The sequence below is a fragment of the Triturus cristatus genome, chromosome 9 (genome assembly GCF_964204655.1).
Source record: "Triturus cristatus chromosome 9, aTriCri1.1, whole genome shotgun sequence".
Taxonomy (NCBI): domain Eukaryota; kingdom Metazoa; phylum Chordata; class Amphibia; order Caudata; family Salamandridae; genus Triturus; species Triturus cristatus.
Window position 1 is genome coordinate 1,041,119,362 of NC_140592.1, and position 13,995 is coordinate 1,041,133,356.

The following is a 13,995-nucleotide window of genomic DNA, read 5'->3' on the forward strand; positions in this document are numbered from 1 at the left end:
AAAGAACGGGTGTTGAGCAATAAGCACTTAAACTGTTTGGGAGGGAGCGGACGGGAACCCTCAGAAGCCCGATATATGTTGGGATACCATCCACACCCTGGACAGCAGCATTTACCTTTGAATCGGCCGGGAAAGACATACCGACAGGTAGCGGTATTAAGGTTAAGTGAGAGTAGATCCGCTGCAGAGTAGGAAAGCCTATGGCCAGAGCCTGCCGCCGCGCCGTCCGCTGCCGTATCGCGGACGGGCGCAGACGGGCAGGACTCTGGCACGACTCCGGCGCAGATCCGGCGCGCCCGCTGATTGCGTCCGCTGCGCGGAGTCATCCCTGCCCGTTTTTATAGTGCTCTCAATGGCGTACCCAACCCAGCCCAACCCAAGATGGCCGCCAAAAACCGGCGCCCGGTGCTCTCAGCCGAGAGCAGGACCGGCACAGCAGGACAGGTAAGAGTATACTGCTATATAAACATGTTACACTGTCAGGAGTGGCTTGGGTAGAATGTGTGACCTCACAGAAGGCAGGGCTGTACCCTGATGCCCCTTTTAAGGAACAGCCACTGATCACGAGAAGCAGACCCTGACAGTCAACTTACACTATTTTTTTTTGTTGCAAACTCGGACCCAAAAGAGTTGTCAACATTGACAAATGTGATAACAAAGTTGTCCTAACTTACTTAATTAATCTCAAACATTCTGCATTTGTTAATTCATACAGATTAAGGCACCTTCCACAGAGATCTTTGTGCACCCACCATTTCCCACGGTATAGTAACAGTAAGATAACTCTGGTGGTTAAAGTGCTTACTGGAAAAAATATATGCACCTTCTTCACAGCACAACGTTTAACATGCAGTTCACAGATTTGTATTTTATCTACACAGCTTTATAGGTTACTGCTTTTGTGGCAGAGATCCTTGGGTTACCTTCAGGTCATGTTATAATCCTTTACAAATATAGCTCAGTGAGCTAAGAACGATCATCAAGAAGCTGGATGGAAACTGCAAGGTATAAGCGTAGTACCTTTTTTTCCTCTATCTCTCCTCATTCTAAGATTGTTTAAAGTGTTATTTTGGGTAGTATGAAGAGTATACATGTATGTATGTGGTATTTGTATACCGCAAACCTAGCCAAAAAGGCTGCAGAGCACTGTACAGGGCCAGCAAGAGTTCAAATATATCTAATACCTTGGCAACAAAATCAAGTCCTTAATACTTCAGAAATCCCTCTTCATTATCAGAGACCCTAGTAAATCCAACGTTTTCAATCTGCATAGCCCCACTAATCCATCATAGACACATCACATTGTTAATGGACCTCAGAGGTCTTTCCAAGGACAGTGAAAAGTGGGCAACCACACACACCCGCTTTACAGTTAATACAAAGTGCTAAGCGCTTATTACCATAAATATTCATATAGACAGATATAGCTGATTTTCTTACAGTGTATGCATATCTGTTTGATAGAAAAACATCCAAAAGGGAGATAGAAGGAAAAACAAAGAGGACTCATCCTCCAAACGTGTATGTAAATAACAAAGAGGAGTCACTCTTTTGACAAAGAAATATTATGTCAACCAAGTAATGAGAAGAAAAAAAGATTTTCATTTAAATAATCCTCACCCACCAGGGTTACACCTTGGTGGCATGCTTCATTTTAGGGTTCTTCCATAACCCGCTATGGAAATGGGTGCGCTGCGACCGAGAGATACGTGGGATTACTGATAGTATCTATGCCTAACCACAATGCATAAATATCGGAGTGGGTTTTTTTATATGGAGACTGAGTTAAAAATATTTGACCAGTGGGAAAAATACATTATTTATTGGTTCCCCTAGTCAATATGGTTAAAAAAATGGGGATAGTGAGAGACTGTTGGAAACTGCCCACTCCCACTCCGCAGGGTGGTGGTGGACCTTCCCGACACAATGGGGTAGCTTGGCTCGAGTGGTCAGGAAACAGGCGCAGTGCTAAGCATACAATATACCCATACAATAACCATGCGTGCATCCGTTCCAAAAACGACTCTACACCGTAAAAATTATGAAAATATGCTTTCTTTATCTTTTTCTCTTAGTTGCTGATTGGGAAAATAAATAACAATCACAGTATATACATATTCTTAAATAGAGCAGGTCAAATAAATATTGGCTGTTTGCTGAAATAAATAGGGGTGATCATAAATAACAGGGCATAAATACAAGTGCAATATATACAGACAATTAAATACTTTGAGGTAATAAATACTGTACCAATAAATACTGTACCAATAAATACTGTACACCAACAAGTCCTGTGGACCTATAAATACAGTGCAGCATTAAATAGATAAGAATTTAATAAATACAGTTTCCCCAATAAATAATTAGAAGTATACAGTACACTTTGTGAATCAGATGGCACTTCAATTCGTAAGGGCTGATTTGGCCCAGGTACAGCTTGTAGGGTGTGGAAGGCTTGAGGGGGGGGCTACTCCCTGGCTGAGGCAAAGGCTGAGGCCTAAACTGAGGTAGATCAAAGGGGGGGAATTCCAATGCCCTGGCTTTCCTCTCCACACAACCTCTCTAGGTTAGTCCCAGTTCACCCCAGGCACAGTCAGGTGGGTTTCAGCTCCTCCCTAGCCCCTTAGAGTAGTCTCTCAGGTCTCCACAGGGCCTTAGGCGCCCTCTACTCCACTTACTGCCCTTTTCTGATGTTCCGACGCCGCTGGAGCCGTGTCGACGCCGTGAGGCGGTTCCGGTTCGGTCTCGGCGGCCTCGGCACAATGTCAGTTCTTTGACGACGCCGGCAGGCGGTTCCGGTCCGATGTCGGTGGCCTCGGTTCGATCTCGACCTCCGATTCGACGGCGTCGGGCAGTCTCTTCACGATGTCGTCTTCGGGCGGCTCCGGTCCGATGGCGCTCTCGGCTCCGATGACGTCGGCCGGCCTGGCCTCGATGTCGACTTCCGGCGACTCCGGGGTGCGATCCTCACCCCCGACCTCCGGTGCTCCTCCTCACAGGCTCCGGGCGACTCCGGAGTGCGATCCTCACTCCCGACCTCCGGTGCTCCTCTACCTCGGTCTCCGACGACTCCGGAGGGCGGACTTCACTCCTCCGATGACGCCGCTCGCTCGACCTCGGTTCACTTCCTTCTCGACCCTTGGTATTCCTCTCGACCTCCGCCGGCGCCCTCTTACGACCTCAGGCGGCTCCGGGTACGACGTCTGCTACCTCAGTCAGCGCCGCTTCTCCACCTCGGGCTCCAGGTCTTCGGCTACTCGACGCCAGGCTCCAGGGAAACCAGTTCTCAGGTCAGAATCTTGCTGCTTTCTTGGTTCTAAGGCCTGTTCCTGCTGTCCAGGTCCTTAGGATGGTTTTCTTCTGACTTCTTCCCACACAGGGCTATAGGCTGGGATCCATCAGTAGGGACAAGTATCAAGGGTGGGTTTATGGACCCCACTCCAGGCACAAGTTTCCACCCCTGCTGCTTCACTCCTTCCTCCTTCACTGTTGTGCTCCTCTCTCCTCACCAGTCAGGTGCCAACTGCCAGCTCCAACTGCCAACTCACTCTCTTATCCTCCCAACATTCTAAACGGTTTCCAACTGTCACACAGTTCTGGAATCTCCTGGAAGGTTCTGGAAGGTGCTGGTAGGTTCCAGTGGATGCTGGTGATGTCATGGGAGGCCACCATTTTGTGCTCCAGGCCCTCAGACAGAAGTTTCAGGGGTAGCTAAAATGGCTCCCTGAATCTGTAGCAACACTAAAAAATCTGGTGGTTCCCAAAAAGGAAAAATTCAAACAGGGTTTGAGGCAAAAGTGGGACAAAATAAATAATGATGAGGAGGGACCACCCAAAGGGCTGACAGGTCTAACACGCGTCCCCCCCAGCTGAAAGTGGGGAGAGCTACCCAACCCCTTGGGAGTTCTCATCACTAAGGCGGAAATACCTTGAGAGACCGTCTGCATTGGCGTGGTCCACTCCAGGCCGATGTTCCACCTGAAAGTCCATCCCCTGTAGGGAAATAGACCACCTCAACAACTTGGGATTCTCCCCCTTCATTTGCATCAGCCAACGAAGGGGTCTGTGGTCGGTCTGAACCAGGAAGTGCGAGCCAAACAGGTATGGCCGCAACTTCTTCAGAGCCCATACCACTGCAAAGGCTTCACGCTCTATTGCACTCCACTTCTGTTCCCTGGGAAGTAGTCTCCTGGATAAGAAGACCACGGGTTGATCCAGACCCTCTTCGTTGAGTTGCGATAACACTGCCCCAATGCCATGTTCTGATGCATCTGTCTGGACAATGAACTTCTTGGAAAAGTCTGGGGCCCTTAAGACCTGGGCCTCGCACATGGCTTTCTTCAATTTCTCAAAGGCTTGCTGACAAGCCTCCGTCCAGACTACCCGTCGAGGTTGTTTCTTGGACGTGAGCTCCGTGAGGGGGGCTACGATGGTACCGTACCCCTTCACGAAGCGGCGATAGTAACCCGTGAGGCCCAAAAATGCTCGGACCTCAGTCTGGGTCTTGGGGGGTTCCCAGGCCATGATGGCCTCGATCTTCGCCTGGAGGGGTTGCACCGTTCCCCTACCCACCAAGTGTCCAAGGTACACTACCGACCCCTGCCCGATCTGGCACTTGCTGGCCTTGATCGTCAATCCAGCTTGTCTCAGGGCCTGGAGAACAGCTTGCAGGTGACGCAAGTGATCCTCCCAGCTGTTACTGAAGACGGCTATGTCATCCAGATAAGCAGCAGAGAAACTCTCCATCCCGGTGAGGATCTGGTTTACCAGGCGCTGAAACGTGGCAGGTGCGTTCTTGAGCCCAAAGGGCATCACACAGAACTGGTAGTGGCCATTGGGCGTGGAGAAGGCTGACCTTTCCCTTGCTCCATTTGTCAAAGAGATCTGCCAGTACCCCGAAGTAAGGTCAAAGGTACTTAGATATTGGGCAGCTCCCAGCCGGTCAATTAATTCATCCGCCCTAGGGATCGGATGAGCATCAGTCTTTGTCACTGAATTCAGTCCCCGGTAGTCCACACAGAACCTCAGTTCTGGTTGGGCACCCGGTGGTGCAGCTTTCGGTACTAACACCACCGGACTGGACCAGGGGCTGCTAGAAGGTTCAATCACTCCTAGCTCCAGCATCTTAGTGACTTCACTATGAATGCTGGCCTTCACCTTGTCTGACATCCGGTAGATCTTGGACTTCACAGGTGGGCTGTCTCCTGTGTCCACGTCATGGACGCACAGGTGAGTCCTACCCGGGACAAGGGAGAACAACGAGGAGTACTGCCCCAGGACCTGGCGACAGTCCTCCTGCTGTTCAGGAGTTAGAGATGGGGAGAGAATCACTCCCTCCACCGACCCATCCTTCTCTTGAGACGCAAACAGATCAGGGAGAGGCTCGCTTTCCACGTCCTCTCCTCCGTCAGTCACCATCATCAAGATGACTTCGGGCCTCTCGTGGTGGGGTTTGAGGCGGTTGGCATGCAGCACCCGCAGGGGCTGACGAGGGGTCTTCAGGTCCACCAAGTAGGTAGCCTTACCCTTCTTCTCCAACACCTCAAAGGGTCCTGACCAGCGATCCTGGAGGGCACTAAGCTCTCCTGGTTCGATCACCCACACCTTCTGGCCAGGCTCCAACTCCACCGGGTGAGCATTGTGGTCATACCACGCCTTCATCACTGCTTGGCTGGCTTCCAAGTTGTCAGAAGCTTGCTTCCACAACTTAGCCATTTGGCTCCGGAAGGCCAGCATGTAGCTCACCACATCCTGGGGAAGCTTTCTGGGAGTTCTTTCCCATCCGTCTCTCACCAGGTTGAGGGGTCCACGTACAGGGTGCCCATACAGAAGCTCGAAGGGGCTGAAGCCCACTCCCTTCTGTGGCACTTCCCTGTAGGAAAAAAGTAAACAGGGTAGGAGGACGTCCCATTTCCTCCGCAGGCTTTCAGGCAGACTTCTGATCATGCCTTTCAAGGTTTTATTAAACCTCTCCACCAGACCATTGGTCTGGGGGTGGTAAGGAGTCGTGAACCGGTAGGTCACTCCACACTCCTTCCACATTGCCCGCATATACGCTGACATGAAGTTGGTCCCCCTGTCGGACACAACTTCCTTGGGAAAACCCACTCGGGTAAAGATTCCCATCAGGGCCCTAGCCACAACAGGTGCTGTTATGGTCCTCAGAGGGATTGCCTCTGGGTACCGTGTGGCATGATCCACCAAAACCAGGATAAACCTGTGACCAGCTGTAGTCGGTGGATCTAATGGACCCACAATGTCGATGCCCACCCTTTCAAAGGGGGTGCTAACGACAGGAAGTGGTTCCAGGGGAGCTTTCAGCTTCACCCCTGTTTTCCCACTGGCTTGGCAAGACACACATGTCCGGCAGTAGGTATCGGACGACACTTTCATCTGAGGCCAATAAAAGTGTGGGACAAGACGGGCGAAGGTCTTGTCTTGCCCCAGGTGTCCTGCCAAGGGTATCTCATGAGCCAACTCTAAAAGGAAGGCTCGATAACGTTGAGGGACTACCAAGGCTCGTGACGATCCATGTAGGGGTGCCTTGGGTTCACTGTAGAGGAGGCCATCCTCCCAGTAAACACTGTAGTTCCCTTCAACGTTCCCTGCTGCCTGGGCTTCGGCCTGTCGCCTCAGCCCCTCAAGGGTAGGGCACTCCCTCTGGCCCTGGCAGAATTCCTCCCTGGACGGGCCTCCCTCCACGTGCCACTCGGCCGGGATGGGTAAGTCCTCCAGGTTGGTAACGTCCCCCTCCGCAGACTCCTGGTCCACCACCTCCGGTGGCCTATCCGTCCTACGGGGTGGAGACGCCGAGGCAGGCTCCTCCTGTCCTCGGTTCTTCCCTTGACTGCCAGCTGGCTGGGCCTTTGTTCCAGGCTCCAGCCGAAATGAACTCCCTCTTCGGGTAGTCGTGGACCTTGTGCTAACACAGGCCCAGTCAGGTGTACCCAGCATCTCGGTGTGAGTCCGGTATTCCACCTCCTTCCAAGCGTTGTGCTCCATGTCATTCCCCAGCAGACAATCGACTGGCACGGCAGGGCTTACGGCAACTCGAAGTGAACCTGCAACCCCTCCCCATTCAAAGGGAACCTCGGCCACTGGATAGTGGCCTGTTCTGCCGTCAGCCATCGCGGCTGGGTGGAGTACATCGGGAATTACCTGCTCTGGAGACACCAGTTGGCTACGCACCATAGTCATACTGGCTCCTGTGTCTCTCAGAGCCTCCCCTCTTTGGCCGTTGATGGTGACCCATTGCCCATACTTTGCGGTATTTGCGGGCACCTGGATCTTAGGAACCATCTCCCGTTCTCCCAGGGACACTAAAGTGACACCCGCCCACTCCCTTCCCTTAGTTAAGGGCATCTCCTCCCCGAGCACTACACTAGCTACTCCGGGGGTCTTTCCTCCAGTGGGAGGGGGTGGTCGTTTCAAGCACTTCGGATCTCCTTTATAGTGTCCAACGCCACCGCACTCATAGCAATGGACAACCCTTGGCTGCTGACTCTGGCCAGGATTAGGGTTTCTGGGCGGGTTAGCCTTAGGGGTGAATCCTGTTCCCTTCCCTTGGAAGTTATTTAGGGGGCCTTTGGAGAACTCCTTTTTCTTTTCCCCTCCCTCTTTCTTCTGGGGGGCGCCCTGTCCGGCCTTTTGAGTATCCCCTCCAGTCCCCCTTGTGGACACCCGGGTACTAGCCCAAATGTCCGCCTCCTCAGCAAGCTTCCGGGGACTGGTCAGCTTGCTATCCACCAGGTGTTGCCGCAGTTCAGGGAAACATTTCTCGAGTAGGTGTTCCTTCAATACTAGGTCAAACAGCTCCTCGTAGTTCCTTACTTCACTGCCTTGAATCCAACCTTCCAGTGCCTTCTTTGCATAGTCCAGGAAGTCCACCCAATTCTGTGTGCCCAGTTTGTGACTACCCCTGAACTTCTGTCTGTACTTTTCCGGAGTTAGTCCAAACTTTCTGATGAGCGCCAGTTTCATGGTGGGGTAGTGGGTTTGCTCCTCCTCTTCGAGGGCCAATAAAGCATCCCTTCCAGCTGGAGGCATGTACTTATACAATCCCCCTCCCCAATACTTCGCTGGAACCCCATGGGCCCTCAATGAGACCTCATAGGCTGCTAGCCACTTGGCGATGTCGTCACCCACTCCATAGCTAGCCACTATGTCCTTTGGCAGGTATGGTTTAGATTCCCTGGTGATCTCTTGGGTTTGGCTGCCACCATTAGGAACAGGTTGTGCCCCGATTCTCAAGATCTGAAGATCTATTTCTTTCAGTCGCAATTCATGGGCCATCCTCTGCTCCTCCTTCTCCTTTTCCAGCCTTGCTAAGTCCCATGTGAGCTGTCTTTTCTCCCTCCGGTCCGTTAGCTCCACTTCAGACAAGCCACCGCTAGAGGCACGGCTGCCCCCCCTAGAAATGGTTCTGGGCCCTGCTGACAGGTTCCCCACCTCAGGTTGGTACATCTCAGCCCCCTCGGGGTCAGGCTCTCCATCCCTGTCTTCCTCCTCAGCCTTGCTTTCCCTGCGTGCCTCCCCCCAAGCCCTTAAGCTGGTTTGGAGTGCACCCTTCTTTGCTCCTGGGGGACAGTACACCCCCTCTCGCTGGCAAAACTCCCTGAGTTGGGCCACAGTGTATGTGTCTAGGTTTTCAAGAACAAACTCCATCTTGCCCACTCAGGTTAGAGGACAGGTTTTGTGCAGTAACAATGTAGGGTGGTACCTTTAGTAATACCTCCTCCCACCACCAGAGTAAATTTGGAAAAAACAAAAACCCACAATTAGGAAGGCCGCTGTGAGAAAACTCCCGGTGTAGGCCTATGGACTACCCACAGTTATTGTTGAGTATATGTAGGCACAGCTCTATCCCACCGCTGAACACCAATTTATGTTGGAAACTGCCCACTCCCACTCCGCAGGGTGGTGGTGGACCTTCCCGACACAATGGGGTAGCTTGGCTCGAGTGGTCAGGAAACAGGCGCAGTGCTAAGCATACAATATACCCATACAATAACCATGCGTGCATCCGTTCCAAAAACGACTCTACACCGTAAAAATTATGAAAATATGCTTTCTTTATCTTTTTCTCTTAGTTGCTGATTGGGAAAATAAATAACAATCACAGTATATACATATTCTTAAATAGAGCAGGTCAAATAAATATTGGCTGTTTGCTGAAATAAATAGGGGTGATCATAAATAACAGGGCATAAATACAAGTGCAATATATACAGACAATTAAATACTTTGAGGTAATAAATACTGTACCAATAAATACTGTACACCAACAAGTCCTGTGGACCTATAAATACAGTGCAGCATTAAATAGATAAGAATTTAATAAATACAGTTTCCCCAATAAATAATTAGAAGTATACAGTACACTTTGTGAATCAGATGGCACTTCAATTCGTAAGGGCTGATTTGGCCCAGGTACAGCTTGTAGGGTGTGGAAGGCTTGAGGGGGGGGCTACTCCCTGGCTGAGGCAAAGGCTGAGGCCTAAACTGAGGTAGATCAAAGGGGGGGAATTCCAATGCCCTGGCTTTCCTCTCCACACAACCTCTCTAGGTTAGTCCCAGTTCACCCCAGGCACAGTCAGGTGGGTTTCAGCTCCTCCCTAGCCCCTTAGAGTAGTCTCTCAGGTCTCCACAGGGCCTTAGGCGCCCTCTACTCCACTTACTGCCCTTTTCTGATGTTCCGACGCCGCTGGAGCCGTGTCGACGCCGTGAGGCGGTTCCGGTTCGGTCTCGGCGGCCTCGGCACAATGTCAGTTCTTTGACGACGCCGGCAGGCGGTTCCGGTCCGATGTCGGTGGCCTCGGTTCGATCTCGACCTCCGATTCGACGGCGTCGGGCAGTCTCTTCACGATGTCGTCTTCGGGCGGCTCCGGTCCGATGGCGCTCTCGGCTCCGATGACGTCGGCCGGCCTGGCCTCGATGTCGACTTCCGGCGACTCCGGGGTGCGATCCTCACCCCCGTCCTCCGGTGCTCCTCCTCACAGGCTCCGGGCGACTCCGGAGTGCGATCCTCACTCCCGACCTCCGGTGCTCCTCTACCTCGGTCTCCGACGACTCCGGAGGGCGGACTTCACTCCTCCGATGACGCCGCTCGCTCGACCTCGGTTCACTTCCTTCTCGACCCTTGGTATTCCTCTCGACCTCCGCCGGCGCCCTCTTACGACCTCAGGCGGCTCCGGGTACGACGTCTGCTACCTCAGTCAGCGCCGCTTCTCCACCTCGGGCTCCAGGTCTTCGGCTACTCGACGCCAGGCTCCAGGGAAACCAGTTCTCAGGTCAGAATCTTGCTGCTTTCTTGGTTCTAAGGCCTGTTCCTGCTGTCCAGGTCCTTAGGATGGTTTTCTTCTGACTTCTTCCCACACAGGGCTATAGGCTGGGATCCATCAGTAGGGACAAGTATCAAGGGTGGGTTTATGGACCCCACTCCAGGCACAAGTTTCCACCCCTGCTGCTTCACTCCTTCCTCCTTCACTGTTGTGCTCCTCTCTCCTCACCAGTCAGGTGCCAACTGCCAGCTCCAACTGCCAACTCACTCTCTTATCCTCCCAACATTCTAAACGGTTTCCAACTGTCACACAGTTCTGGAATCTCCTGGAAGGTTCTGGAAGGTGCTGGTAGGTTCCAGTGGATGCTGGTGATGTCATGGGAGGCCACCATTTTGTGCTCCAGGCCCTCAGACAGAAGTTTCAGGGGTAGCTAAAATGGCTCCCTGAATCTGTAGCAACACTAAAAAATCTGGTGGTTCCCAAAAAGGAAAAATTCAAACAGGGTTTGAGGCAAAAGTGGGACAAAATAAATAATGATGAGGAGGGACCACCCAAAGGGCTGACAGGTCTAACAGAGACTACTAGGATGATGTCCCTAATTTTCTCTGGTCAATTAGTTTCAAGCCCTACCCCAAGGCTTTTCATCAGGTTACTCCCGGTTTCAACTCTTTCAGTCATCCAGATATCATTTTCTGAAGTGAGAGTAGAGATAGATAAAATATAAATAAATGCATACAGCACCTAGTTGGTCTGTTCTTATGTTATCTACGAGGATATGAGGAAAAAAGAATTTAAAACATACACGGCCCGTCCGCCACATTATAGCTTTATGTTTTGTACATCGTGCACCCTTGCGAGTAGATGGTGACATAATTCTCACGTATGAAAAATGTGAGCAGGCTGTGAGAAAAAACTTGTAAGTGATGAATAGACACATAAAACAACTTTAAACACACACAACATTACCTACATGTAATTAGCCTCAATCAGGCATCACGAGTCCAATCTATACACAGGACTTGAAAAACTCTTATGAAGTGTGTTGCTTTTGTGATGATTTTTCATGCAGCATATTGACCTTGCATTAGCCATAATGTGAAGTGGGTACCCTATATGTGTCTATGAGAGTTCCGTTTATCGGTGGATAGTTGGTTCTAAAAAAACATGATTGAGAGCTCTGGAGTGGAGGCTGAAAGTAGGACGAGGTTCTCACAAAGCCGGTCAGTGGATCAAGAAGGTGTTCAGAATACATGCTCATTCAATCCTTGGTCCTTCTGCAGAGAGTACATAATAACAGTGATGTGCCAATTCTAAAAGTGATTATATGCAAAAGTGTGCTAATGAGGTACACAGCTCCTCAAATATTAACAGAGCAATAATCGGTAGTAATGGTTTCAGTTATCGCACTTAATGTAAACATATACAAATGTACTGTGGGTGGAGTACTGAGAACACAGAGAAAAATTATTCTGGTGGTGCTATAATGGTTTCAAACACAAGACTACCAATGGTGGTTTTAACAAACTGAAAAAAATCCAGTGAGTCGAATCACATAATTTAACAATCCAAAGCACTCAGAAGTATTTATAACAAAGTACACAGTCCAAACGGTAAGGACTTGTAGGGAGCACTGTTCTTGTTTATTTTTGAGTGTAGACAATCAGGTAATCATCAGATACAGACAATACACCAACTAATGTTCTTCAGGGATGAACAGCCAACACGTGTTTCATCAAAACAAGACTTTTTCAAGGCTTCTCAAAATATAAATAGGTATTCATTCCTTTTTCAACAACACAATCTAGAAGTAAGCCGTCGAATGGCCAAAGTTGTTCCAATGGAAGGGTGCTCCTTCGTGGTAAAAGAGTTGTGAAACTAGAACTATTCACAAGAAGTATGGGACGATTGCCAGTATAGTAGCTGTGATCAGAAAAAGAAAGGTATTGACCCACTGGTCCTGAGTAAAGCAAGAAGATTGCCAAACAAGTATGAAGTTTCTAAAAAGTTATAGGTCACCAAGGGCTTTAAGTGGGCCGGGTCTCACCGGTGCAGAGCACTGGCAGTTTTTTAAAGGAGGCCTCTCAACGGGTTTCTATCGGGCTCTGTTTTGTGCCCTGGCACAGGCGGTCAGTTTTTTCCAGACTGCAGTGACAGCAGGCACATAGATGTGCGCGTGCTCACACTGCTCACTTCTCACTAGTGAAGAAGTTACGGCATGACGTACTCCCAGGTGAGCGTTGTAGGGGAAGGGAAATCCTTTAAAGAGAGTCATTTTCCCTCCGGATTTCCTTTCTCTTTTTGAAACTCAGGAGCAGCAACATTGTCATGGTGTCACCAGGGCTGGAAGCGTTTTCAATATTATATACAAGCCATAGTTGCTGCTTATTAATCTTATCCATCGAACAACCATTGACAAAGCCAATAGTCCTGCCTTGTTGCTGGTATGCTGATACTTGCTGTATCATATCTGGATGCAATGACCGAAAAAGCAAAATAGAAGTCGGGCAGCAAAGTATGCTAAGCAGTTTTTTTTTAGCTTGGGTGTTTTTTTAAGCCACGCCCCTTTGAGAGACCCCCCAGTTTTTTATTATTTATTACTGTAATTTATAGAGCGCGCAGCTACCTCCAACGGAGGTGTCCCAGCGCTAGCAGCATGAGCAGAAATGTAGTTGGGGCGCTGGAAAGTGCTAAGTCCGGTCAAACAGCCATGTTTTCAGGGTTTTCCTGAAAACACGTTCTGATGAGGACTTCCGCAGATGTTCAGGTATAGAGTTCCATAACATGGTGGTTTTTACCGAGAAGGCCCTGTCACCAATAATAGATTTCTTAAAATGTGGAATCACCAGTAAGTCCTGATGATTTGAACGAAGTGCCCTAGTTTGGTGGTATTTCTGGAGTCGTTTCTTAAGGTATGTTGGACCCAAGCCTCAAGATGCTCTATAGGCCAGAGTTAGTGCCTTAAACTCTATCCGCCTTTTTACAGGTAGCCAATGTAGGCTCCGGAGATGAGGAGTGATATGCTGGCGAAAAGGGACATTCCTAATAAGTCTTGCTGCCGCGCTTTGTATGACCTACAATTTTCTGATAAGATACTCTGGCAGGCCAAGATACAGACTGTTTGCATAGTCTAGCTGAGAGATGACCAATGCATCCCACTTAAAGCCCTGAGGTCACCAGAAGGAAATCGTCAATTTGACCAGTTATAATTCAGTAAAAAGAGATAACGGAGGATAGGTCTGGGGTCAAGCAAAACATAATGTTCTATTAGTTCAGAGTCCATAGTAAGCTCTCGAGGAAACGGCAACGCCAAGTCTCCGTGCTGCTCGGCTCCTCCTCATGGAAAGTCAGAGATTGTCTACACTCTGCAATAAACAAGAACAGTGGTCCCTTCGAGTCCTTACTGTTTGGACAGTGTACTTTGTGATACAATACCTCTTTGGGTGCTTTTGCTTGTTAAATTATGTGCTCAAATATTAACACAGCGAAATAAAAGAAAATGCAGTGCTTAAAGGTGAATGGGTGTATCGTGTGGGGGGGGGGTGAAGTGATGCAGGGAGCCATGTGCATAGAAGGAAATGGGGTGTGTAGGAGGAACGAGATGAAGTATGAAATATGCATATGGATTGTTCACAAAAACTTTCGGAGAAAAATAATGCAAATGTCTCACAGGTAAGATTCAGATGTATGTGGCGTGAAGGGCGTTATTTGGATGCAA

The 13,995-nt window shown here is 49.8% G+C and overlaps 1 protein-coding gene across 4 annotated transcripts in view; it reads right to left on the minus strand.

Annotated features, from left to right (window-relative positions):
• Positions 1–13,995, minus strand: part of LOC146799314 (protein-L-isoaspartate(D-aspartate) O-methyltransferase-like) — a 233,574-nt gene that overhangs the window by 218,574 nt on the left and 1,005 nt on the right. The gene's annotated exons all lie outside the window — the stretch shown is intronic.